This window comes from Felis catus, chromosome B2 (assembly GCF_018350175.1).
Source record: "Felis catus isolate Fca126 chromosome B2, F.catus_Fca126_mat1.0, whole genome shotgun sequence".
NCBI lineage: Eukaryota > Metazoa > Chordata > Mammalia > Carnivora > Felidae > Felis > Felis catus.
The window spans coordinates 34209920-34236095 of record NC_058372.1 but is presented as its reverse complement, the minus strand read 5'-3'; the positions used below and the strand labels follow the sequence as shown (position 1 = coordinate 34236095).

Here is a 26176-nt window from a genome sequence, read left to right as displayed (position 1 = left end):
CTGTTTCTCTTTTGAATTATTCTTAGGTTAAAGCATAATACTAAGAGGGGCGCCTGAGTGGCTCAGTTGGTTGAGCGTCCGACTTCGGCTCAGGTCATGATCTCACGGTTTGTGAGCTCGAGCCCCGCGTCGGGCTCTGTGCTGACAGCTCAGAGCCTGGAGCCTGCTTCGGATTCTGTGCCCCCTTCGCTGCTTGCCGCTTGCACTCTGTCTCTTGCATTGTCTCAAAAATAAATAAACATTAAAAAAAATACTTAAGAAAAACTGAAATGGACAGCTTTCCCACGTTAGATGTGTTTTCACTGTGAACTTTATACATTTAAAGAAATATATCTTTGTTGGCCCCAGTTGGACTTCTCAGAATCTATTCATTTATATACACACACGTAGGTAAAATACCTATGTTTTATTTTTTTGTATTTTATACAACTGTATACATATTTTCTATATATAATTATACTATGTAATGAGTCCATCTATCTGTACTATATGACTTTACAGGCTTATTTATATGTGAGCCCCCCACCCCTTTCTAAATGAAATCTTATTTCACCAAGGAGAAAGAAAGTACATATTCACAAAAAGATTGATGTAAAATGTTCATAGCAGCTTTTTTTTACAGTAGAAATGAACTAATGATTCGCACAACATAGATGAATCCAAGAAATATTATTCAGAGCAAGAGAAGCCAGGCATAAGTATGTACCAAATGATGCCATTTTTGAAAAATTCAAGAACGGGTGAAACTTAGGTATGGTGATAGAAATCAGGACAGTGGTTTCTGGGTAAGAGTGTGGTTGACTGGAAAGAGGCAAAAAGGAACTTTCTAGGGAGATTGAAATATTCTGTAGCTTGACTTAGGTAATGGAAATTCAAGTGTACGCTTTTTGGGTAACTTACTTTCATATAATTTTTAACTTACAGAAAAATTGCAAGACCTAGTCCAAGGAACGCCCAGATTCACCAGTTGTTGGTGTACACGCTTGTTCAAATTTACTGAGCTGACTACTTAAGATCTGGGCATTTTACGGTATGTAATTTTTACTTTAATGAGGAAAAGAGCTACAAAAATTTGTTGGAGAATGATCTTGTTATCTGCAAAATGAAATACCTCGATTCAGACTTCTAAGGAGTGCTTTACTGATGATGGAGAAGAGAATCACTGACGATCTCTTGTCTCTGTATATGTGTATTTATACTGCTTCTCTCTGAAGTTTCATGGTGACTTATTTCTGTTAGAGGAAACAAGGTTCTGAACGTGATTCAAAGCAGAAGTATCAGCAAGGAAAGCCTGCCTTATTAGAGTATGGGACTGATAGCTAGCAATAGCTTTCTGGGAAGTGAGGGTGTGATTATTCCTGTTAAGCGTTGCACACCTACAGTGTGCTAGATTTTGCACAGACACGCATAGTTTTTATTGTCTTGGAACTTACCAGATGAACAGGAGGCAAACAAATCTGCTTGTCTTTTTTTGGGTGGTGCTGTTCATCATATGGAGGAAAGATAGGTGCTTACAAACTGTATAAACTATTCTTGGTTATCAGCGAGTGGCAGATCTAAGCAGTAAATTTGTTGCTCTCCATTAGTTGCAGTGCTGTCAGAGTCTCTAGAGTGATTTGGTTTAAACTACATCTATTTAAATCCTAGCTAAAACTTTGGTAATTGTTAAAAACATTCAACTTTACCCTTCTACTTATTAGTTTATATACTTTTATTTTTTTTATTTTTTATTTAAAAAAAATTTTTTTTTAACGTTTATTTTTTTTGAGACAGAGAGCACGAACGGGGGAGGGGCAGAGAGAGAGGGAGACACAGAATCAGAAGCAGGCTCCAGGCTCTGAGTCATCAGCCCAGAGCCCGACGCGGGGCTCGAACTCACGGACCGCGAGATCGTGACCCGGGCTGAAGTCAGATGCTTAACCGACTGAGCCACCCAGGCGCCCCAGTTTATATACTTTTAAATGTGTGGGTTTTTTTACAGGTTAGGGTTAGGTATAATTTATGGGTCTTGGTTCTTTTAATTTTTTTTTTGTATCCACATAAAAAAGTTGTTTATTTGATTACTTAGTAGAGTGGAAAATATTTGAAATAATATGACAACTAACCAGCAGGTTCAACAAAGCAATCATTGGTACTGGGGATGAATGTTTATTTTGCCTTTACTAATGAAAATCATACATTTATATGGACTATATATTTTCTTCAGCAAAAATTGTAAGTTCATTGAAAAGCAAAATAACAAATGTCCAACATCAAGTAACAGGGATAAAAGGACGTTTTGCATTTAATGAACGTATTCATGTTTCTCTAAAATGACACAGGATCTTTTTTCCCTTTCATACACACTACATTTCATTGGTCTATTAAGAATGAGTAAAACATTATTTGAAATGTTTTATCTGTTAGGATTTTGGTTCAAGTTGTCAAGCCGTTTTTGTTTTTGTTTTTGTTTTAGTTGTCAAACCTTAACTGCAGATAGAATTTTAAAAATATCTGTAGATAGGCTTTTTTTTTTTTTTTTTTTTTTTTTTTTTTTTTTTTTATAATGGAAGTTTTAAACTACACAGACCTGGGGAGAATAGTGTTATGAACCTCTACCTATTCTCCAGATGTATTAACTATCAACATTTTTTTTGTGCTTTTTTTTTTTTTTTTTTTTTAAGTTATTTAGAGAGTGTATGTGCACATGGGGCAGGGGCAGAGAGAGAGAGAGAGAGAGAGAGAGAGAGAGAGAGAGAGAGAGAGGAAAGAATCCATCCCAAGCAGGTTTTGCGCTGTCAGCACAGAGCCCAGTGTGGGGCTCGATCTCATGAACCATGAGATAATGAGTGACCTGAGCCGAGATCAAGAGTCAGATGCCTAACTGAGCCACCAGGTGCTCCCAGTGTGCTTTTAAGACCATTAAGTTCTCACAAATATTATAAAATGGTAGTGGTGTTGGTGCATCAGATTTTTCTCTTAGTATTTTCCAAAAGTTTTGTTATAAATACAGAAACTTCAGAAGCAGTGTGTTTTAGTTCAGAGACTTGACTTAGGACAAATAGTAATTATGAAACTGTTTTAATCCTTAGCTTCTCTCTGTCAATTCATAGCCTGAGGAAAAAATAATGTTTTAGCTTTTCGTTTAGAACAAAGCAGTCCAAATATTCTGTATCTACATAATAAAGTATTCATCTGGAAGGTTAGGTCATCTTCAAAGTGTATTATCTGAGGAATGCCGTTGTTTTAAGAGTTTTTTTTCTATATCCTTCTCTTTCTCTAAAAACTTGGTCCTTGCTGTGCTTTTAGGCCCCAAATATGTATCTTCTGTTTAAACTTGAGGCCTTCCAAACTTGAGGCCCAGATTTTCACCCATGTCTTAAATCTAAATCTGTTTATTTTTTATTTATTTATTTATTTATTTATTTATTTATTTATTTACTTATTTATTTATTTATTTATTTTTGGGACAGAGAGAGACAGCATGAACGGGGGAGGGGCAGAGAGAGAGGGAGACACAGAATCGGAAACAGGCTCCAGGCTCTGAGTCATCAGCCCAGAGCCCGACGCGGGGCTCGAACTCCCGGACCGTGAGATCGTGACCTGGCTGAAGTCGGACGCTTAACCGACTGCGCCACCCAGGCGCCCCAATCTGAATCTGTTTAAATACCATCTCTGTAGAAGCTGCACACCAACACCCCCGCCCCTCATCCCCAGCCAGAAAGCTCTTCCCGGTTTTCCTCTTTAGCTGTTAATAACTCCATTATTCTTGTCGGTCATTTTTCACTCTTCCTTTACTTCCTAACTAAGCTCAGTGAGTCACTAAAACACTTTGTTTCTGACTTTATAATGTCTTCTTTATTTTTTTGTCCTTTTCATTTCTAGTACAATTATCCTAATTTGGTTAAGATGTTGAAGTAGGAGATTATCCCTAATCTATAATGAACTTGATACATACCAAAATTAAGCTATGTTTCTAGAGTAAACTAAGGCATTTTTGTCTCTTTCAGAGAAGGCTTCAGTCAGCCCTCTATAGCAGAGACATCATTTTGAAGGCCTAAGTAATCACTGTATTTAAACTAAGATGATACATAAGACTTGAAAATCACTTAGCTCAAATAACTTGGAGAACGGTGACTGGCAGGGCCCACAGTTTATTGTGGGGGCAGGGGGTAGGGTGTAAGCAGCAGCCTTTCTTAGACCACAGAAATGGCCCAGGATGAGTTCCTTCCAGGCCATAATATCTTCAAGTGCTTCGCAGTTGAGGAAATATTAAGTGTATACTATACACTCTGATGACTTCTTGGTGTTTTTAAGGCTAACAGTACCAGTGTATGGGTTACTTAAAATTCTTCTCTTGTCCCTTGTGCCATATTTCCTGACCAAGATAGTTCCTGTCTAAAAGCTACTTCTGCTGAAAGTGACATGATACTCTTTTCATTATTTTTCTTTACAGACTCCTAGAATTGAAGTTTGTCAGAAAGATAGGAGCCTGAGGTTAGTTAGGAGGGTATAAAATAGAAACAGGAAAGTAAGTGATCCTCATTAGCTGTCATCCAGCCTCCAGGGGCCTTGGGCCTGATTCCTTTCCAGACGGGTTGTAGTTTATCAACTTGGCTTGCCTTTGGTTAGCTTATGGAGATCTTTTTTTCTTTCTGCTCTTCTGGGAAATGTTTGAATTTCCTCCTGGTAGGAACCAGGACTCAATTTGAGATTACTGACTTAGGGAATAAAAGAATTAAATTCCATATTGCTTTACATAATCCAGAATATCTGATTATTTTATTCTGTGGGAATTAGGAATAAAATGTGGATTCTGAGATACTTACGCAGAAACTAATAGTTATTAAGAGTGGAAAATGGAGGAGTAAAATACATTGCTAGGAAGCCTGGTCTGGGGGAGCAGACCTTGGAATGAGATTCAAGAGTGTTGCTACTAAGTAGCTGTATGGTCTTGGGCAAATTAAAATCAACCTTTCCGGGCCTTATTTTAATTGTAAAATGAGTGGGTTAGATTAGATAGTATTTTAAGATTCCTTTGAATCTCTGAAATTCTAAAAGGAATGGTTTCTCAGGAAAAAAAAACCTCCTAATTTATGTACTGTTCCTAGTAGTTTTTCAGCTATTGCTTCATATACATATTTTTCTATTTCCTTCAGAGGTTAGGAAAAGAAACAATTATAGAAGGAGTCAGAATTCCTAAGTTGGATTAGATTTTAATGTTGTTATTTATCTGGTTTCTCCACTGAATTTATTCTGGATTCCTATTTTCTACCTTGTATCTGTGTCCATTTCCTTTCTTTTATTGCTTTTACTTGTCTTTACAGTGTTGACTTTCATATTCCTTTTTTCACTGCTTTTTGCTACTGCTTTTTTTTCTAGCTCTTCTTCACTGCTCATATTTCATTGTGGCATGGTATTCATCAGATAGACCCTTGAGTCTGAGCTATCACCAAATTAAATTTAGATATCCTAATAGTTGTTAGGATTAACGGGACCCTTCTACTCTATAGTACATAAAGCTAGACAGAGGAGTCCAAAGATAAAGGGAGTGAGGGAGCTTGAAGGGAGAATGAGTGGTGTGAATGAGAATTTCTAAGGATTAATTTGCTATTATGATTTAAACTATAAGTTAAGATATTGAAGTCTTGACGACGGTGACTCTGCCAGTGACAGCTTGGTCCTGGAGTCCTAATGGACTGTGAATTTCTTGCGGGGAGGTGCACCTCTGATCCTGAATCCTTCGTGTTCAGGGGCATGTTGTAGGCTAAGCACTAGTTGAGCTCAATTGCGGTTAGGACGGATTCTTTCTTCAAGGTGTTCTCTGGTAGGCTGGACATGAAGAGTGTGGTACAGACTCTTTTCCGTAAGACTGTCACTACCATTTGGAGAGATTGGACAACAGACAGAGCTTCTTCTAAGCCTCGTTTCCTCACCTGTAATATTGAGGGGCAGTTGTGAGAATTAAATGAGACAGTGTCTATAAAGCACTTAGCCCAGAGTCTGGTATATGTGTTCAGTAATCATTAAATGCCATCATAGTTTCATTAACAAGCACCTTTATATTTCAGGCATTCGGCTCTTTTAGGTTCTAAGTAGTGTTGTTACAGAATAAATGAGACAAGAGCCTGTTCTTAGAAAAGATAGAATATATGCACAAAAGATAAACAACAACCTAGGCCCCACAGTAAGTGGCAAATGAGTGGTTTACTTAAGAACTTGAGGGAAAGGAATAATTGCTGAGCAGATGAGAACTTCAGAAAGGTGACAACTCGATCTGAACTCTGAAGGACTAGTTAGCAAGCTAAGAGAACAGGCTCTTACAAATTATAAACGGAATGCTATAGCTCTGCTACTGTGTAATCTCAAGCACAGTTACTCACCCCTCTCCCAGGATCGTTGAGAGAATTAAATGAGTTAGTATATGTCAGGCACCGAGAAGTGCTTCAGGCATGGTGAGAGCATGATAAATTAGTAGTACAAGTTGAGAGGAGAGAGAGTGCATTTCAGATAGAACACTGAATGATAATGAACGGGAGATATTCTAGATTTTTGTTGGAAATGATGAGGCCAAATTGGCTGAGGGGAATAACTTGTTGGAAAATAGCTGGTGATTATGTAGGGGCAGGATTATGAATGATTAAGTCCGGTGTTAGGAAGTCTTTTCTATAGGTACTGAGGCAACTTGGGAGGATTTCTTGGCTTATTTGTGAGGCACTCTGGCATTTCTCACTTTCTTTCCTGATTTCATTATAACTGAAACTTGTGTTTAAACTAATTTTGACAATGAAACTCATGATCCTTCCTGAACCATTTGTCCATTTCTTTTTGTAAACGTGAATTCTTTTACTTTTTTTCTCTCCATGTTTTAGTTGTTTACATAATCCTTACTCCTTTTCTCCAGATTTTCCTCTCTGTCCTCAGAAACCCCAGTCTAGATCCTAAATCACTAAAGCCATAATGTAGAAAGGGCCAGGGGGAGGGAGAAAGAGAGGAAGGGAGGGAAATAACCTGTAGGCCAGCCATCTTGTTTTGCAGATGAGGACATTGATGTCCAGAGGAAGTACAGTCACATGTTCAAGATCCACAGCTAATTAATGAGCAAGCCTGCACCTTTTAGAGCTAAACTAGGGCTGGTTTTTTTTGTTTGTTTTTTGTTTTTTGTGTTTTTTGCTGTCCTATCCAGTGTGATTCTCAACCATCTGAGTGGTAATTACAGTAGAACTACCAATAATTTTTTTACTATTACTATTAAAAACCAAGATAAAAAATAATTTTACTACCAAGAAAAGTGTGATCGTGATTCACACTTAAAAAAATTTTTTTTTTTTTTAACGTTTACTTATTTTTGAGAGAGATACAGAGTGTGAGTGGGGAAGGGCAGAGAGAGAGGGAGACACAGAATCTGAAGCAGGCTCCAGGCTCTGAGCTGTCAGCACAAAGCCTGATTTGGACTCAAACTCACAGACCACAAGATGATGACCTGAGCTGAAGTCGGACACTTAACTGACTGAGCCACCCAGGCGCCATGTAATTCACACTTCTTTAAAAAAATTTTTTTAAATGTTTATTACTTGAGAGAAAGAGAGAGAGAGCAAGCAGGGGAGGGGCAGAGAGAGAGAGGGAGACACAGAATCTGAAGCAGGCTCTAGGCTCTGAGCTGTCAGCACAGACCCCCGACGTGGGGCTTGAACTCATGAACCACGAGATCATGACCTGAGCTGAAATCTGCCGCTCAACCGACTGAACCACCCAGGCACCCCCACACTTCTTTTTTTTTTTTTTTAAACTTTTTTTTTTTCAACGTTTATTTATTTTTGGGACAGAGAGAGACAGAGCATGAACGGGCGAGGGGCAGAGAGAGAGGGAGACACAGATTCGGAAACAGGCTCCAGGCTCTGAGCCATCTACCCAGAGCCCGATGCGGGGCTCGAACTCACGGACCGCGAGATCGTGACCTGGCTAAAGTCGGACGCTTAACCGACTGCGCCACCCAGGCGCCCCTCACCCCCACACTTCTTAATGAAAACCCATGATTGCATTTCTTGGATGAGCATTACTATTCTTGAAGTAATATTTGAAACCAAAACTCCAAAATCTGCTTTAAGAAGAAAAGGGTTTCTTTCTTTCATTTTTAGAGTTGTGAATTATAGTAGCATTGTAAACATAAATAGCATTCTCAAAAAAAGTGGACTTTTTGTTTCTATCATTTTACTGATTGATGTGCTTGTACGATTAGCATGGAGAGTTGGGAGCTCTGGTACTTTAGCCTTGCAGCCCCCAACCCTGTATTTCTATTACAGTAGTCTCTTGAGTCGACATCTTCTCCAGCCTGTTACATTTTATTCTATGCCACAGATAATGATGAGAAACTTATTTCAGCATTGTTTTCTTCTACACAGTTTTCCTATGTAGATGCAGGATAATGGAAGATTTATTTATTTATTTATTTATTAATTAAAGAAAAATTTTTTTTTTAACATTTATTTTTGAGAGACAGAGAGACAGAGTGTGAGCAGGGGAGGGGCAGAGAGAGAGGGAGACACAGAATCCGAAACAGGCTCTAGGCTCCGAGCTGTCAGCACGGTGCCCGATGCGGGGCTTGAACTCACGGACTATGACATGATGACCTGAGCTGAAGACGGACGCTCAACCGACTGAGCCACCCAGGTGCCCCTAAATTTTTTTTTAATGTTTAGTTTTGAGAGAGAGAGAGAGAGAGAGAAGACAGAGTGTGAGTGGAGGAGGGGCAGAGAGAGAGAGGGAGACACAGAATCTGAAGCAGGCTCCAGGCTCCGAGCTGTCAGCCCAGAGCCCGACGCGGGGCTCGAACCCATGGACTGTGAGATCATGACCTGAGTTGAAGTCGGCCGCTCAACCGACTGAGCCACCCAGGCGCCCCTACAATGGAAGATTTGTAAAGCTCTAAACTTAGTTTCTGGTCACTCGAGATGCTCAATAAATACTCCCTTTTTATAGAGTAGATAATTTTTTCTTGTATATGATGTCCATTCCAAGCCACCAAATAAATGATTATCACACTGTTTTTTTCCCTTGAAAGGTATTGTTTGAACTTTGGCAAGATGCCCTTACTGCATTTTGAAAATTTGCATGGTGTACAAATACTTCGTAGTCACTTTGAGTATACTTTTATCATGAATCATTTTGCAACTGGTAACAATATTCTATAGTCTTTCCCATGATTACAGAAAGAAAAAGGCATGAGTTACCTGAAAATGCCCCAGACCTCTGCTTATCCTGCTGTATTCCTTCAAAGAAAGTAGGCTCCTGGACTAGATTCATTTTTACTAAAGTACTAATTTTTCTTTATCATTCTTAAACACTGAAGTTGAATTGTATAATCCACAGATGTATACAAATTTTTTCTCCCACATCCTTAAAGCTTTGTATCCAGTCACTTACTTACTATATTTCCCATGGTTTGGTTTCTTTTTTCCTGTCTTCCCTTTTCTGAAGGGAGAAGGGATTTTTTTTAATCTGCCTTGTGATCTGCAATTTCTTTTGTATTTGGAAAATTGTTTTGGTCTAAGTCCTGTAATTCTCATACATTGAGAAAGAAAGAGACTGTTTTGTAATTGTCATTCTTATATCAGTAGTATAATTTATATTTCCAATTTTGTAAACTATTAAATTTCTGCTATTGCTGTGTTAGCTGTCACGTATCATTTATACGCACTGTAGTTATGTTTGGTCATACTAAGTTCACGTCCACTGTTGTCAAAGTGGAAATACCATGGCTGGGGTGTATTTATGTATTGCTTCTAGAATTGTAGCCATTGACGAACAGGAAACTGAAAGCTGAAAGTTCAGGAAATGTATTGTATTGAGACTTTGTGGAAAAAATATATATGATACTGAAATCCATGACCATTTGAAGCCTGAAAAATTTATATATGAGTTTAGTCAGAAACGAATATTATGGATTCTTGTAACAATGCTGTCAGATGCTTAAATATGATAATGGATGCAGTATGTGCATTGCGGGCCAGGAAAATTGTGCAATGCTAGAAAAAAATGCAACAGATTATTATATGTGTTCAACTATACGCTTTCAAGAAATAAAACAGCTGGCACATCTATCAAATTCTTCAAGGATGTCATGTTTTCAGAGAATTGCAGTTTGGGGTTTAGTTTAGTTCTTGGGAAGGGGAGGTCTCTATTTTACAAGGTAGTCCATTTTACTTTTAGGAAGTTCTGATGGGTAAGTTTTATTTTCTCAAGTTGAACTTTGTTTCCCTATAATTTATTAATATGTTCTGTATTTTCTTAGTGTTGAAAATAATTGACTAAAATGACTTCAAAAGTTAAATGTATATTAAGTTTTATTTTTTCATGTATTGTGGCATTTTAGGTGCCTCATAAAATACTACCATTGGAATCTTTATTTTTGAACTTATTTTGTAAATGTCAGAGGAGATGTGATTAACGTATGTGCCTGGAACCTGTATTTTCTGTTTCTATACATAGCTTGTTTTAACAGGATGTGATTTATATGGCTTCAACATTCTATTCTTTGAGACAAGTAGGAAGTTTTAACATCGTGGAAGAGGACATTTTTCTAACAATTGTATTTTTGTTGCTGTTCCATTGTTGTATATTTCAACAAAAGAGGTAACTAATGACTATTTCACTGCCACATTAAATGAGAATCCTATTTTTTTTTTTTTACAATGTTCTTTGTAGGAATTTCAGCTGCATTATATGTACTTATATAATCATTTTATAAGTACTTATAAATCATTTTAATGGTCTCATTAGAATTAGCCTCTTGTCAGGATTGATTTTGGTTTATATCTGTTACGGTCACATGTTCACTTCCAAACTGTCGTGGCAGCCAAGGGGGTAGAAAGCAATGACTGGCAAAAATTGGGGATTGGTTCCACTCCAGGAGGTGGGGAACATGGTTCCCCGGTGGAAAGTCCCAGAATGCTGTTTCCAGCAGAGGAGGGGAGGAATGGACTTGGGGCTGACAAAACAAGGAGTCTCACCACCAAGGCCAGACCACACAGGGGCTGGGATGGAAGGTGAAAAAGTTGAACCGTGTGTGGTAGCTGCTCTTTTGTTGCGATAGATGTTTTTTTTTCAAGAACAAGACCTTATTATACTTCTCACGTATATTATTATATTATCGAACTTCTTATGCAGTACATGTTCATTGTACAAAAATCTAGAAACATGTATAAGTTAGTGACGAAAATTAATATTTCCTATAACATTTTTCCCTTCCTCAAATGTTCTTGATTTCTCTTCATTTAGCATCTAGGTTCCTTTTTTGTTTTTGAGAGAGAGAAAATGCATGTACGTGCAGCATGGGTGTGGGGCAGAGGCAGAAGCAGAGGGAGAGAGAGAATCCCAAGCAGGCTCCCACGCTGTCGTTGCACAGTCTGATGTGGGGCTCACACTTGAACTGTGCGATCGTGGCCTGAGCGGAAAGCAAGAATCAGACGCTTAACCGCTTAACTGACTGAGCCACTCAAGTGCTCCTAGGTTACTTTTTATTTATTTTAAAGTGTGCTTGTTGAACTGTTCTTTCTACAAATTGTGCTGCTAGTAACTTTTAGAATTAATTATGAAGGGAATAGGAGTCAATTTTTAAAACCTTTGTTTTTGTTTGATACAATTGCCCTATTAATTTGTATCTTTTTGGGGGGAACAACCATAGGCATAATGAGAACACAGACATGGAAGGCAGAGTGGCTTTTACAGGGGAAATGGGAAAAATGGAGACCAAAAGACCTTTTTATAAGCTCTTAGGGAGCATGGACTAGGTTGTTCTTGTTACTGTTCTGTCAGTATCATCAGGCACAGTGCTTGGCACATAGTAAGTGTTCCATAAATAATTGTTGAATGAAGGGATGAGTTTCTCATTAAGCATTTTGAGTAGTTCATATTTCTTGCACCATGGGTAATCAAGATCAATTATATTCATCCAAAATTAAGATTGTACTGTGTGAGAGAGGCTTTACTGGCAGCATGTATAGAATGAATGGAAGTGAGTGAGTAGGCTGGAAGTAGGCGGGCCAGCTGGAGAACTGTGGTAATTCGGGAAGGAAATGAAGAAAACCCAGAATATGGTGATAGATGCGGATTTGGAAAGAAGGATAGTAGGAAACACAATGAGTATTTGGCAAGTCCTGTTGATTAAATGGAGAAAAAATATATTAAAGTTGTAAACCTAGGAGAATAGCCAGATAATACAGATGATGAAGTAAATAGAAAAGGGGATAATTTTGAAAAAGTTGGTTTTCTTTGAAAAGGTAGGGATATAAAAGGGTTCTACTTATAGTCAGGCAGTTCGAGATCAAAGCTGCAGAAGGGAAGGGGCGCCTGGATGGCTTAGTTGGTTAAGCGACTGACTTTGGCTCAGGTCATGATCTTGCAGTTCTTGGGTTCAAGCCCTGCATTAGGCTTTGTGCTGACAGCACAGATTCTGCTTTGGATTCTCTGTCTCCCTCTCTCTCTGCCTGTCCCTGCTCATGCTCTGTCTCAAAAATAAATAAACATTAAAAAAACTGCAGAAGGGAAGAGAGAGAAATTAGAAGTAGATTTGGTTATAATACAGGTAGTAGGTGGAATTAAGAGTGGTAAGTTCTGGTAAGATGCAGTTGATGGGAAGAGCAGTTGATTGAGAACTACATTTTGAAAAGGGGTACTCTCAATAATGGGAGATGGGATGAAAGAAAAATCAAGGAAAGAAGAAATTAATAATTGGGAGCAGGAAAAGAATCAGGGTTTGTATCTGCATATGATACAATACTTACCTGATGTTTTCCAGGCACATGCTGTGTTCTTCTTTTGGTAGTGATACCTCAGAAAATTTTAATGGTTATCTTAAAGATGGAGTTAATTTTATTCCTGAAGTTATACTTGAGTTTTGGTGTCGTACGCTTTGTTCCTTTTAGTTTCATAAAATCTTTTCATCTTAGTATCTGTGGGTCCTAAACAAAAAAATACAGCTTATGGTTGGGTAAAGTCCATATACCTTGTACATTTTTCCCCCTCATTTTTAAGGTATTTTTAGTCACCTGAGAGTGAATGAGTTTATCAGATCTTTACTGAAAACAGCTTTTTCAGAAAGAGAGTGAAGGGGTGCACAAAAAGGCACTGAGCTCCTGGCCAGAGCAGCAGGCCAAGGAAGTGAGAGGAAAACAAAGGAGGGAGATGGGGCACAGGAGACCCAGTGCAACTCCTTTACAATCCAGCCGATGGGGCTCACTCAGCTAGCTGGAAGCAGGCCCCAGGGGCTAAGGTGCATAAATCCAGGCCTCAATGAGGGACATCACAGCCTTGAGCAGTTAATTGATGGTTTAGAAAAATGTTTCCTGGCTTTTGAAACTTGGCCAATAACCAGTGGTAAGAATCCATATATTTTTAGGACATAGTGTGAATTTAGAGTTTTTACTGTCGTAGTGCTTGTCAGGATGGAGCCTACTTATAGGAAATGATACAGTATCAAACAGGACTTCTGATACTGTGTGAAACGGTTAGAGTTGCAGCCTCAGGAGTCATTCTACCTGGTTTCACTGTTCACCAGCAATATGGTGCCTCTTAATTTTACCACCTGGAAATGGCAAGAACAGTTCCTGTTTTGCACAGGGTTATTGAGAGAGGCTCCGTCATGGAACTTACCATTCTTACCAGCACTGTGCAAGGTGGTAAGTGGAGGGAAAAAATGGTAGGGCTGATTGCTGTAGTTACTTGTTCTTTTATATTAGGTAATAAAGAAGGCCTCTCTCATAAGTATTTGAGCAGAGACCTACCTGAAGGAAGTCAGGGAGCCAACTATGCTGAGGGAGTTCTAGACAGAGGGAAGAGTGAGCGCAGAAGCCCTGCAGAGAGGCATGTTGGAGGCTGTAGCGAGAAGGCCAGTGTAGCAAAAACGGTGAGTGAGAGGAGGAGTAATAGGAAACAGTTTCAGAGATAGCCACTGACCAGCATGCGGGGTGTTAAGTGCAAGAAGGACTTTGGATTTTGGATTTTATTCTGTGTGAGATGGGAAGCTGTTGGAGTGTTGCCAGAGTAATTTTTTTAAGCTAGTCTGATTGTCACTTCTTTGCTTCAGTTCTCTATTTCCTTTGGAATGAAGTTCACATGCTTTATTCTGGCACACACAGCCCTTCACAGTCCGCTTCTGCCTATTTAGTATCATCGGCATCCTTTCCACATGTATCCTCCACTTTAGCCAAATTGGATTACATGCAGTTCCTTGGATGGGCTGTGATGATTCAAGTCTTTGTGTCTTTCTGCATGTTATTTGCCCTTTGAGAAACTCTCCCCCTCAGCGCACATAGTCATTGGCTGTGTTTTGGAGGGTCCTCTTTGTGCTCCGAGGGCACTCTGTGCCTTGTTCTCTCACCTTTCCCTCTCCCCTAGCAACTTTGTACTCGAGCCACAGTCCTGGAATGTGCTGTGTTCTTTTCCCAGCCTTGATTTTGCTCTTGCCCCACACCCTTGCCACTTGAAATTAATGTCCATTCTTCAAGAACCAGCTGGAATACTGCCTTCTTTTCCCTGCTTTATAAACCTCCATCTTTCCCCTGCCCTTACAAATATTTTGTAGCTCTCTCGTACTTAATCAGTTATCTTGAATTGAAATGCTTCTTTGCCCCACCTCACCCCAAATCCTTGGCCTTGCTCCTTTCAGTTTCCATTGTGGCTCCCAGTATAGCGGCTTGCTCAGATTTTGCATTCACTAGGTACTCATGGTGTACAGGATTCACAGCATAAGTAGAAAACTGTTGGGTTTCAAGATGCTGAAGGCAAAGCAGCAAAAATGAACAACCAAAGTGAGGCAGCTGTGAAATTAACCAAAAAAACTTACTGTGACATAATGTTGTTGATGGTGTGGTTACCTTGGTTCTCTCCTATATTTACTATTGGCACCAAAAATTGGTGCACCCCTTTTGGAATGTAGTTTAGCAAAATGGATTCGAAAACATAAATGTTCATGGGTTTTGACCCAGTGACACCATTTCCAGAAACCATCTTGAGAAAATAATGTGGTGGTTGCTTTGGCAGCACGTATGCCAAAATTGGAACGAGAGGTGCCTGGGTGGCTCAGTTGTAAAGCGTCTGACTCTTGGTCTTGGCTCAGGTCACGATCTCACGGTTTCGTGAGTTCGAGCCCCACGTTGGGCTCTGTGCTGGCAGCACGGAACCTGCTTGGATTCTCTCTCCCTCTCTTTGCCCCTTGCCCACTTCCCCTATTTCTGCCTCTCTCAAATAAATAAAACTTGAAAACAAAGTAAAATGAAGTAGAAATGATAGAGAAGATTAGTGTGGCCCCTGTGCAAAAATGACATGGAAATTCATGAAGCATTCCATATTTTTTGTAAGTTGTATCTCAATTAAAAAAAAACTAAAAAAAAGGGGGGGGGTGCCTGGGTGGCTCGGTTGGTTGAGTGTCCACTTTTGATTTTGGCTTGGGTCCTGATCCCAGGGTCGTGAGATCCAGCCCTGCATTAGGCTCCACACTCAGCATGGAACCTGCTTGAGATTCTCTCTCCTTCTCTCTCTCTCGTTGTCCCTCCCCCACCCCTAAAATTAAAAAAAAAAAAAATTAAAAAAGGAAATAATACAAACCAGGATGACAGTTATAACTACTAATGTTTGAAAGTTTACTGTGTGACAGTCACCATGCCAAGCCCTTACTTAATTTAATTTTCAAAATTCCAAGAGGTGTGAATATTGTTAATCTCATGTGATAGACGGGAAGATTGAGGCACAAAGTAGTTGGGTGACTTGCCCAAGCAGCACTCATAGCTGCTATTGTTGTCAAGCCAGGGTTGCCACTAAAGCAGACTGTTAAGAATCCATACTCGTTGGGGCACCTGGGTGGCTCAGTCGGTTAAACATCTGATTCTTGATTTTGGCTCAGGTCGTGATCTCACTGCTTGTGAGATCGAACTTGCTTGGGATTCTGTTTCTCCCTCTCTCTCTGCCCCTCCCCTGCTTGCGCTTGTGCTCTCTCTCCCTCAAATAAACGTAAAAAATAAAATTAAAATCTTAAAAAAAAGGAATCCATACTTTCTCTCTCTTTTTTTTTTAAGATTTTATCTTTAAATCTCCACACCAACCTGGGCCTCGAACCCACAACCCTGAGATCAAGAGTCACACACTCCACCAACTGATCAGCCAGGCACATCAAGAATCCATACTCTTTTTAAAAATTTTATTTTTAAGTTTATTTATTTATTTTAAGAGAGGGAGGGAGAGGGAGCAAGTGAGAGCAGGGGAGGGGCAGAGAGAGAGAGAGAGAGAGAGCGCGCACGCGAAAGAGCATCCCAAGCAGGCTCCACGCTGTCAGCATGGAACCTGACATGGCACTCGATCTCACGAACTGTGAAATTATGACCTGAGTTGAAACCATGAGTCAGATGCTTGCTTATTAACCTTCTGAACCACCCAGGTGCCCCAAGAATCCATACTCTTAATTATTTAGTATGATAAATGCCTAGGCACAAAAATGTTCACAGCAGTGTTACATAAAATAGATACATTGGAAGAATGTATGTTAGGAGCTAATGTCCATTCAAGAAGATAATTTTTCTAATAGCTGTATTGAGATAAAATTCACATAGCCTGGTATTCACCTCTTTAAGGTGTGTTAATCAGTGGTTTCCAGTATATTTACAGAATTGTGGGGCACCTGGGTGGCTCATCAGTTGAGCTTCCGACTTTGGCTCAGGTCATGATTTCACCATTCATGAGTTCGAGCCCTGCAGCGGGCTTGCTGCTATCCGCACAGAGCCTGCTTCAGATTCTCTGTCCTCTTCTCTCTCTACCCTTTCCCTGCTCAAACTCTCTCTCTGAAAAATGATTAAACATTAAAATAAAAAGGTTTCAACAATATATTCACAAAATTGTGCAACTGTTACCATTATCCCACTTCAGAGCATTTTGTCACCCCCGAAAGAAATGTCAAACCCGTTAGCAGTCACTCCTACTTCTAACCATTACTCTCAGTGACCACCATTCTACTTTCTGCCTCTATAGATTTGCCTGTTCTGGACATTTCATATCAATGGAATCATAGCATATATGGTATTTTTTTGTCTTGCTCTCACTTAGCATAGTATTTTCAAGATATGTTCATGTAGCATATTATCAGTACTTTATTGCTTTTCATTGCTGAATGATATTGTGTTGCATGAATATACATTTTGTTTACCCATTCAGTAGTTAATGGATATTAGGATTGTTTCTACTCTTTGGCTAATCTGAATAATGCTGTTATGAACATTGATGCATAAGGTTTTGTGTGGACATATGTTTTCATTTGTCTTAGAACTGTTGATCAGATGATAACTGTTTAACTTTTAGAGGAATTGCCACACTGTTTTCCAAAGCAGCTGTACCATTTTGCATTCCCACTAGCAATGCATGAGGGTTCTACTTTTTCTACATTTCTGTTAGTGTTTGTTACAATCTTTTTTTCTAATAGCCATCCTATTGGGTATGGAGTGGTCTCTTACTGTGGCTTTGATTTGCATTTCCCTACTTTCCCTCAGCATCTTTTCATGTGATTATTTGCTATTTATGTATCTTCTTTGGAGGAAATGTATATGTGAATACTTTGCCCATTTTTTTTAACTTTTATTTTTCAAGTAATCTCTGTACCCATCGTGGGGCTCAAATTCATAACCCCGAGATCAAGAGTCACATGCTCCACAACTGAGCCAGCTAGGCACCCCTGCCCATTTTTTAATTGGGTTATTTGTTTTCTTTATTACTGAGTTGTAGATTTTTTTTATTGAAGTATAGTTGACATTATATTAGTTTCAGGTGTACAATATAGTGATGTGAAAATTAGATACATTATGAAATGCTCACCATGGTAAGTGTAGTCCTATGTCACTAAATGAAGTTATTAGACTATTATTGACTGTATTCCCTATGCTATGCTTTTCATCCCCATGACTTATTTATAACTGGAAGTCTGTACCTCTTAATCCCCTTCACCTATTTCACCTCTCTCCAACTCCCTCCTTTCTTGTAGCCATCAGGTTTTTTTCCTATATTTATGACTCTGTTTCTGTTTTGTTTTTTAGGTTCTATATATAAGTGAAATCCGATGGTATTTATCTTTCTCTGTCTGACTTATTTAGCATAATATGCTCTAGGTCTATACATGTTGCGAATGCATGATTTCACTCTTTTGTGGCCGAGTAATATTCCATTGTGTACACACACCACATTTTCTTTAGCCATTCATGTATCGATGGACACTTGCATTGCTTCTGTATCTTGCCTGTTGTAAATGGTGCTTCAGTAAACATAGGAGTGTCAGTATGCTTTTCATTTAGTGTTTTCTTTGATTAAATATCCAGAAATGGAATTACTGGGTCGTATGGTATTTCTACTTGCAATTTTTTGAGGAGCCTCCATACTGTTTTCTGTAGTGGTTGCACCAATTTCCATTCCCAACAACTAATGCAAGGAAGTTCCCTTTTCTCCACATTGTTGCCAACAGTTGTTATTTCTTATCTTTTTGATAATAGCCATTTTGACAGGTGTTAGTTAATATCTCATTGTGGTTTTAGTTTGAATTTCCTTGATAAGTGATGCTAAGCATCTTTTCATGTACTTGTTGGCCGCCTATATGTCCTCTTTGGGAAAATATCTGTTAAGGTCCTCTGCCCAGGTTTTAATCAGATTGTCTTTTGGTGTTGAGTTGTATGAGTTCTTTATATATTTTGCATTAATATATTTTGGATATATCATCAGCAGATATCTTCTCCCATTCAGTAGGTTGCCTTATTGTTTTGTTGGTGGTTTCCTTCACTGTGGAAAAGCTTTATAGTTTGATATCCCAGTTTTGTTTTGTTTTGTGTTTTGCTTTTGTTTTCCTTGTCTGGGGAGACATATATAAAACAAGTTACTAAGGCCAGTGTCTAAGAGTTTACTGCCTGTGTTTTCTTTTAGAAGTTTTATAGTTTCAGGTCTTACATTTAGATCTTTAATACATTTTGAGTTTCTTTTTGTATGTGGTGTAAAAAAGTGGTCCAGTTTCATTCTTTTGTATGTAGCTGCCCAGTTTTCTCAACGCCATTTATTGGAAGAGATGGTCTTTTCCTCATTGTATATTTTTGCCTCTTTTGTCGTAGATTCATTGTGCCATAGAACCTTGGGTTTATTTCTGGGCTTTTTATCCTGTTCCATTGATCTATGTGTCTCCTTTTGTGCCAGTACCATACTGTTTTGATTACTATTGCTTTGTAGTATAGTTTGAAATCTGGGATTGTAATACCTCCAGCTGTGTTCCTCTTTCTCAAAATTACTTTGGCTAATTGGGGTCTCTTGTGGTTCTATACACATTTTAGGATTTTTCTAGTTCTGTGAAAAATGCCATTGGTATTTTGATAGGGATTGCATTGAATCTTTGGATTGGTTTGGGTAGTATGGACATTTTAATAATACTAATTCTTACGATCCATGGGCATGGTATATAACTTTTTAATTTATTTATGTTGTCTTCATTTTTTTTTTCCAGCAATATCTTGCAGTTTTTTTAGAGTACAGATCTTTCACCTTCTTTGTTAAATTTATTCCTAGGTATGTTATTATTTTTGATGCAACTGTTTTCTTAATATCTTTTTCTGATAGTTTGTTATTAGTTTATAGAAATACAACTGATTTCCATATGTTGGTTTTGTATCTTGCTATTTTTACTGAATTCATTTATTATTTCTAATAATTTTTTGGTGGAGTCTTTAAGGTTTTCTGTATATAGGATCATGTCATCTGCAAATAGCGACAGTTTAACTTGTTTCTTACCAGTTTGGAGGCTTTTTATTTCTTTTTCTTGTCTGATTACTGTGGCTAGGACTTCCAGTACTATGGTGAATAAAAGTGGTGAAAGTGGGCATCCTTCTTCCTGATCTTAGAGGAAAAGCTTTCAGCTTTTCACTGTTGAGTATGATGTTAGTTGTGGGTTTGTCATGTATGGCCTTTATTATGTTGAGCTGTATTTCTTCTCTACCCACATTGTTGAATGGAATTTTCCATCATGAATGGAATTTTGTCAAATATTTTTCTTTTTTTAAGGACTTTTTTGAAGTTTATTTTGAGAGAGAGAAAGAAAAAATGAGAATGGGGGAGGGGCAGAGAGACAGGAAGAGAAAGGATCCCAAGTGGGCTCCATGCTGAGTGTGGAGCTTGACGCAGGTCTTGATCCCATGATGCTGGGATCTTGACCTGAGCAAAATCAAGAGTCAGACACTTAACTGACTGGGCCACCCAGGCGGCCTCGTCAAATACTTTCTCTGCATCTGTTGAGATGATCTTGGTTTTTATTTGTCATTTTGTTAACATGGTGTATTATGTTGATTGATTTGCATGTATTGAACCATCCTTGCATTACTGGATTAAATCCCACTTGTAGTGGTGAATGATCCTTTTAATGTGTTTTTGAGTTTGGTTTGCTAATATTTTGTTGAGGGTCTTTACATCTATGTTCATTAAGGTATTCTGTAAGTTTTTTGGGGGTAGGGTAGTGTCTTTGGTTTTGTATCAGGGTAATTGCTGGCCTTATAAAATGAATCTGAAAGCATTCTTTCCTTCTTTCCTTTTCAATTTTTTTTTTTTTTTTTTTTTTTTTTGGAATAGTTTGAGAAGGATAGAGTTTTTAACATATATGTTTTGGTAGAATTCACTTGTGAAGCCATCTGGTCGTAGACTTTTGTTGTGGAGAGTGTTTTGATTACTGATTGAATTTTGTTCCTAAGAATTGGTCCGTTCAGATTTTCTGTTTCTTCTTAATTCAGTCTTGGAAGAAGGTATGTTTCTAAGAATTTATCCACTTCTTCCGGGTTGTTCAATTTGTTGGCATATAATTTTTTGTTGTAGTGTTTTATAATCCTTTGTATTTTTATGGTTTCATTTGTAACTTCTCTTCCATTTTTTTGTTTTATTTGGGTTCTCATTTTTTCTTGAAGAGTCTGACTAAAGATTTGTCAATTTTAATCTTGTCAATAAACCAACTTAGTTTCATTGATCTTTTCTGTTGTTTTTTAAGCCTGTATTTCATTTATTTCCACGCTGATCTTTATTGTTTTCTTCCTTCTACTACCTTTAGTCTTTATTCTCTTTTTTTTTTTTAATTTTTTTTTTTACTTATTTTTGAGAGAGATAGAGAGAGGGAGACAGACAACATAGCATGAGCAGGGGAGAGGCAGAGATTGGTGGAGACAACAGAATCCAAAGCAGACTCCAGGCTCTGAGCTGTCAGCACAAAGCCTGATGTGGGGCTCAAACTCATGAACCGTGAGACCATGACCTGAGCTGGAGTGGGACGCTTAACCAACCGAGCCACCCAGGCGCCCGTATTCTCTTTCTAGTTCATTTTGGTGTAAGATTAGATTGTTTATTTGAGATTTTTCTTGTTTCTTGAGGTAGGCCTGTATCACATAAACTTTCCTCTAAGAATTGCTTTTGCTGCATCCCAAAGATTTTGAACCATTGTGTTTCCATTTTCATTTGTCTCCAGTTATTTTTCCTCCTTGATTTAATTTGACCCATTGGTTGGTTGTAGCATGTTTTTTAGGCTCCACATGTTTTGTGTTTTTTCCAGTTTTTTTCTTGTAATTGATTTCTAGTTTTATACTGTTGTGGTTGGAAAAGATGTTTAGTATGATTTAAGTCTTCTTAAATTTATTGAAACCTGTTTCATGGCCTAACATGTGATCTATCCTGAAAATGTTCCGTCTGTGCTTGAAAAGAATGTGTATTCTGCTGTTTTTGGATGGAATGTTCTGTATATATCTGTTCAAAGTCCATCTAGTCTAATGTGTTGTTCAAAGCCAGTGTTTACTTATTGATTTTTTTTGCCTGGATGATCTATCCATTGATGTAAGTAGGGTGTTAACATCTCCTACTGTTGTTGTATTCCTGTCAATTTCTCCCTTTGTGTCTGTTACTATTTGCTTTATATATTTAGGTGCCTCTATGTGGGGTGCATAGATATTTACAATTGTCATACCCTCTTATCAGATCAATCCCTTTATCATTATGTAATGCCTTTCTTTGTATCTTCTTACAGTCTTTGTTTTAAAGTCTGTTTGTTCTGATATAAGTATTGCTGTTTCAGTTTTTTTTTTTTCCCCACTTCCATTTACATGGAATACCTTTATATCTCTTCACTTTCAGTCTTTTTTTAGTTCTGAGGTGAGTCTCTTGTAAACAGCATATAGGTGGATCTTGTTTATTCTGTCACCCTCTTTCTTTTGATTGGAGCATTTAATCCATTTACATTTAAAGTTATTGATGGGTATGTATTTATTGCCATTTTGTCCATTGTTTTTTGGTCATTTTTGTGGTTCTCTGTTCATTTCTTTTGCTCTCTTCCTTTGTGATTTGTTGACTTTCTTTGGTGTTATGTTTGGATTCCTTTCTCTTTATTTTATTTTATTTTTTTGTATATATATATATATATATATATATGTTTTACAGGTTTTTGGTTTGTGGTTACCATGAGGTTCATATGTAACGATCTATGTATATGACAGTATTGATTAAATTGATGGTCACTTAAGTTTGAACACATTCTAAAAGCACTACATATTTACTTCCCTGTCCATGTTTTCTGTCTGGTATTTTATTTTTAGATAATATTTTTTTAAATTTCTTTTTATGATGTTTATTTTTGAAAGAGAGACAAGAGTGTGAGCAGGGGAGGGGCACAGAGCGAGGGAGACACAGAAGCTGAAGCAGACTCCGGGCTCTGAGCTGTTAGCACAGAGCCGGACGCGGGGCTCGAACTCAGGAACCATGAGATCGACCTGAGCAGAAGTTGGATGCTTCACCGACTGAGCCACCCAAGCGCCCCTACATTATATTTTTATTTTTTTTTTTTAATTTTTTTTTTCAACGTTTTTTATTTATTTTTGGGACAGAGAGAGACATAGCATGAACGGGGTAGGGGCAGAGAGAGAGGGAGACACAGAATTGGAAACAGGCTCCAGGCTCTGAGCCATCAGCCCAGAGCCTGACGCGGGGCTCGAACTCACGGACTGTGAGATCGTGACCTGGCTGAAGTCGGACGCTTAACCGACTGCGCCACCCAGGCGCCCCTACATTATATTTTTAAATAACTTTTTATAATTTTACTAATTTTGTCTTTTAAACTTCATACTATTTTTATAAGTGATCTACTTTTTACAGTGTGTTTGCTTTTACCAGTAAAATATTTTCCTTTCATAATTTTCTTTTTAGTTATGCCCTTTTCTTTTCCACTTAAAGAATTCATTTTATTTTTTTTTTAATTTTTTTTTTAATGTTTATTTTTGAGACAGAGACAGAGCATGAATGGGGGAGGGTCAGAGAGAGGGAGACACAGAATCCAAAACAGGCTCCAGGCTCTGAGCTGTCAGCACAGAGCCTGATGCAGGGCTCGAACTCATGGACCGCAAGATCATGACCTGAGCTGAAGTCGGCCGCTTAACCGACTGAGCCACCCAGGCGCCCTTTATAGAATTCATTTTAATGTGAGGCTGGTTTAGTGGTGGTAAACACCCTTACCTTTTGTTGTCTAGGAAACTCTTTATTTCTCCTTCAATTCTGAATGATAACCTTGTCAGGTAGAATATTTTGGCTTTAGGTTTTTTCCTTTCAGTACTTTGAATATATCATGCCACTCCCTTCTGGCCTGAAAATTTTCTGCTGGGAAATCAGCTGACAGTCTTATGGAGTTTCCCTTGTATGTAACTGTTTGCTTTTCTATTGCTGCTTTTAAGATTTTCTTTAACTTTTGCTATTTTAATTATTATCTGTCTTGGTGTGGATCTCCTTGGGTTCATCTTGTTTGGGGCTCTCTTTCATTCCTGGACTTGGATGTCTGTTTCTTTTCCCACGTTAGGGAAGTTTTTAGCTATTATGTCTTCAAGTAAGTTTTCTACCCCTTTCTTGGACCCCTGTTATGTGAATGCTAATATGCTTGATGCTGTCACAGAGTTCTCTTTAACTTATTTTCATTAAAGAAAAAATATCTTTTTCCTTTTGCTGTTCAGTTTGGTTGTTTTCCACTTTCCCATCTTCTAGATCTCTCATCCATTCTTCTGCATCTTTTAATTTGTTGATTCTCTCTAGTGTATTTTTCATTTCAGTTATTGTATTTAGCTCTGACTGGTTCTTTTTTATATTTTTTATTTTGTTGTTGAAGTTCTCACTGAGTTCATTCACTCTTCTTTCAAGTCCGGTGAGTCTCTTTATGACCATTACTTTGAGCTCTTTATCAGCAGATTGCTTACTTCTGTTTCATTTATTTTTTCTGGGGTTTTGTCCTTTCATTTTGAACATATTTCTCTGTCCCTTCATTTTGTCTGAATCTCTGTTTGTTTCTGTGTATTAGGTAGGTCAACTATATGTCCTGCTCTGAAAGTAAATGGCCTTATGTAGAAGATATCCTGTAGTGTCCATCAGTGCAGCAGCCCCCCACCCACCCCGTCACCGTAACCAGCTGTTCTAAAGGTGTCCCCTGTGTTAGTAGTGTGCGCTCATCTATTGTGGATGGGCTGTGACTGCTGTGGGCATGCTGGTGGACAGGGCTGGCCCTCAGTTTGGCTGTCAGCAGCAATGGGCTGCAATCTCTGGCAGAGTACTGGTTGACAGAGTGTGCCTCCTGTGTGGCTACAGCTGTAGTTTTGGGATGTGCTGGTGGGTGGAACGAGCCCTCAGCCCTGCTGTCTTCAATGACTGGCTTCTACCTCTGGGTGCACTGGTGGGCAGGCCTCCCCCCCGCCCCGCCTTTATTCCCACGGCTAGCTGAGAGACCCTGCTATAGCTAGTATGGGCATGCTGGTGCATGGGGCTAGCTTCCTCACTCTTCAGGGCAGCAGTCTGGAGGGGTGCTTAGAGGGTTGCCTCTCAGCTTAGGGCTGCCCGCCAGGTATGGCAGAGTAGTAGTTGCTCCGCAGGAATGTCGGTCGTGACTGAGACTGCCCTTCAGGTGTGGTACGGTGGAATCCACTTTGGAGGGGAGCCTGCCAGGTGGGGCAGGTCTACAGGGGAATTCTAGGGCTGGGCTAGCACGCTTGCAAGGTAGGTAGAGAGTGTCAAAACTGGCTCCCACAAGTGTCTGGCCAGCTAAGCCGAAGGAGGGCAAGAAATGTGGGACCCTTCAGACTTCTGTTTTCCAGGAAGGTTCCTGCAGATTCCTGCCCTCTCCAGCACATGTTCTAACAATTAGTAAATCTCCTTCACTTAAAACCCAGGTACTTTCCAAACTCTGCTTCTGTGCTGGGTCTTAGACTGGGTGATAGTAGTACCATGGCCCTTTAGTAGAGGAGTCTTGGTTTCCTGTGGCCCTGTGATTCTCCAAGAAATAAGACCCCCTGATTTTCAGAGCCAGATGTTACAGGGTCTCATCTTTCCCGTGCAGGTCCAGGGCTGGGGGCGCCCATTGTGGGGCTTGGTCTCCTGGCTCCTTCATGCCTGTGATATCCCTCCCGCGGTGGGTTGCAGCCCTGGGGGTTTTGGTTCACCAGTTGTGTCTCTGCCCCTCCTCTCCTTGATGTGGTCTTCTCCTTAAGTTTTCGACTGTTGAAGATCTGTTCTGCCAGTCTTCACATCATTTTTACTGTGAGTTTTATCACATGGAAATGTTACCTCGGTGTGTCCGTGATGGGAGGTGAGCTCAGGATCTTCCTACTCTGCCTTCTTTCCCATCTCTCTTAGGAGTTAAAGTATTCTAGATATCAATCCTGTTATCAGATAAGTGATTGGGAAGATTTTCATCCCATCCTGTGTGACGTCTTTTCGCTTTCTTCATGGTGTTCTTTGAAGCACAGAAGTTTTTAATTTTCATGAAGTCTCTTCTGTTTTTTGTTGTTGCTTGTGCTTTCACTTTCACATAAGGCACCATTGCCTAATTCATGCTCAGTGAAGATTTACAATCCCCATGCTTTCTTCTAGGAGGTAGATAGTTTTAGCTCTTAAATTGCTGTCATTGATCCATTTTGACTTTTTGTATGTGGTATGAGGTACGGTAGTCAAACTTTGTCATCTTTTGCTTTTGGAGATCTAGCTGTCCCATTTGTTGAAAAGACTGTTGTTTCCCCCACTGAATTGTCACGGCAACTATTTTGAAAATATAAGTTGAGGGGCACCCGGGTGGCTCAGTCGGTTGAGCGCCCGACTTCAGCTCAGGTCATGATCTCGTGGTCCGTGAGTTCGAGCCCTG

The 26176-nt window shown here is 39.0% G+C and overlaps 1 protein-coding gene and 1 pseudogene across 7 annotated transcripts in view; both read left to right on the top strand.

The window, feature by feature from the left end:
* The window catches only part of FKBP5 (FKBP prolyl isomerase 5), a 116656-nt gene that overhangs the window by 5719 nt on the left and 84761 nt on the right, over positions 1–26176 (top strand). For 6 of the 7 annotated variants that reach the window (XM_023253900.2, XM_023253902.2, XM_023253901.2 and 3 more), the window contains exon 2: positions 925–1030. The exons of the other annotated variant lie outside the window; for it this stretch is intronic. The gene's annotated coding sequence lies outside the window, so the exon portion shown is untranslated. The remainder of the gene's footprint in view (positions 1–924; positions 1031–26176) is intronic. 7 annotated transcript variants of the gene reach the window in all.
* LOC111560671 lies at positions 15233–15330 on the top strand (annotated as a pseudogene).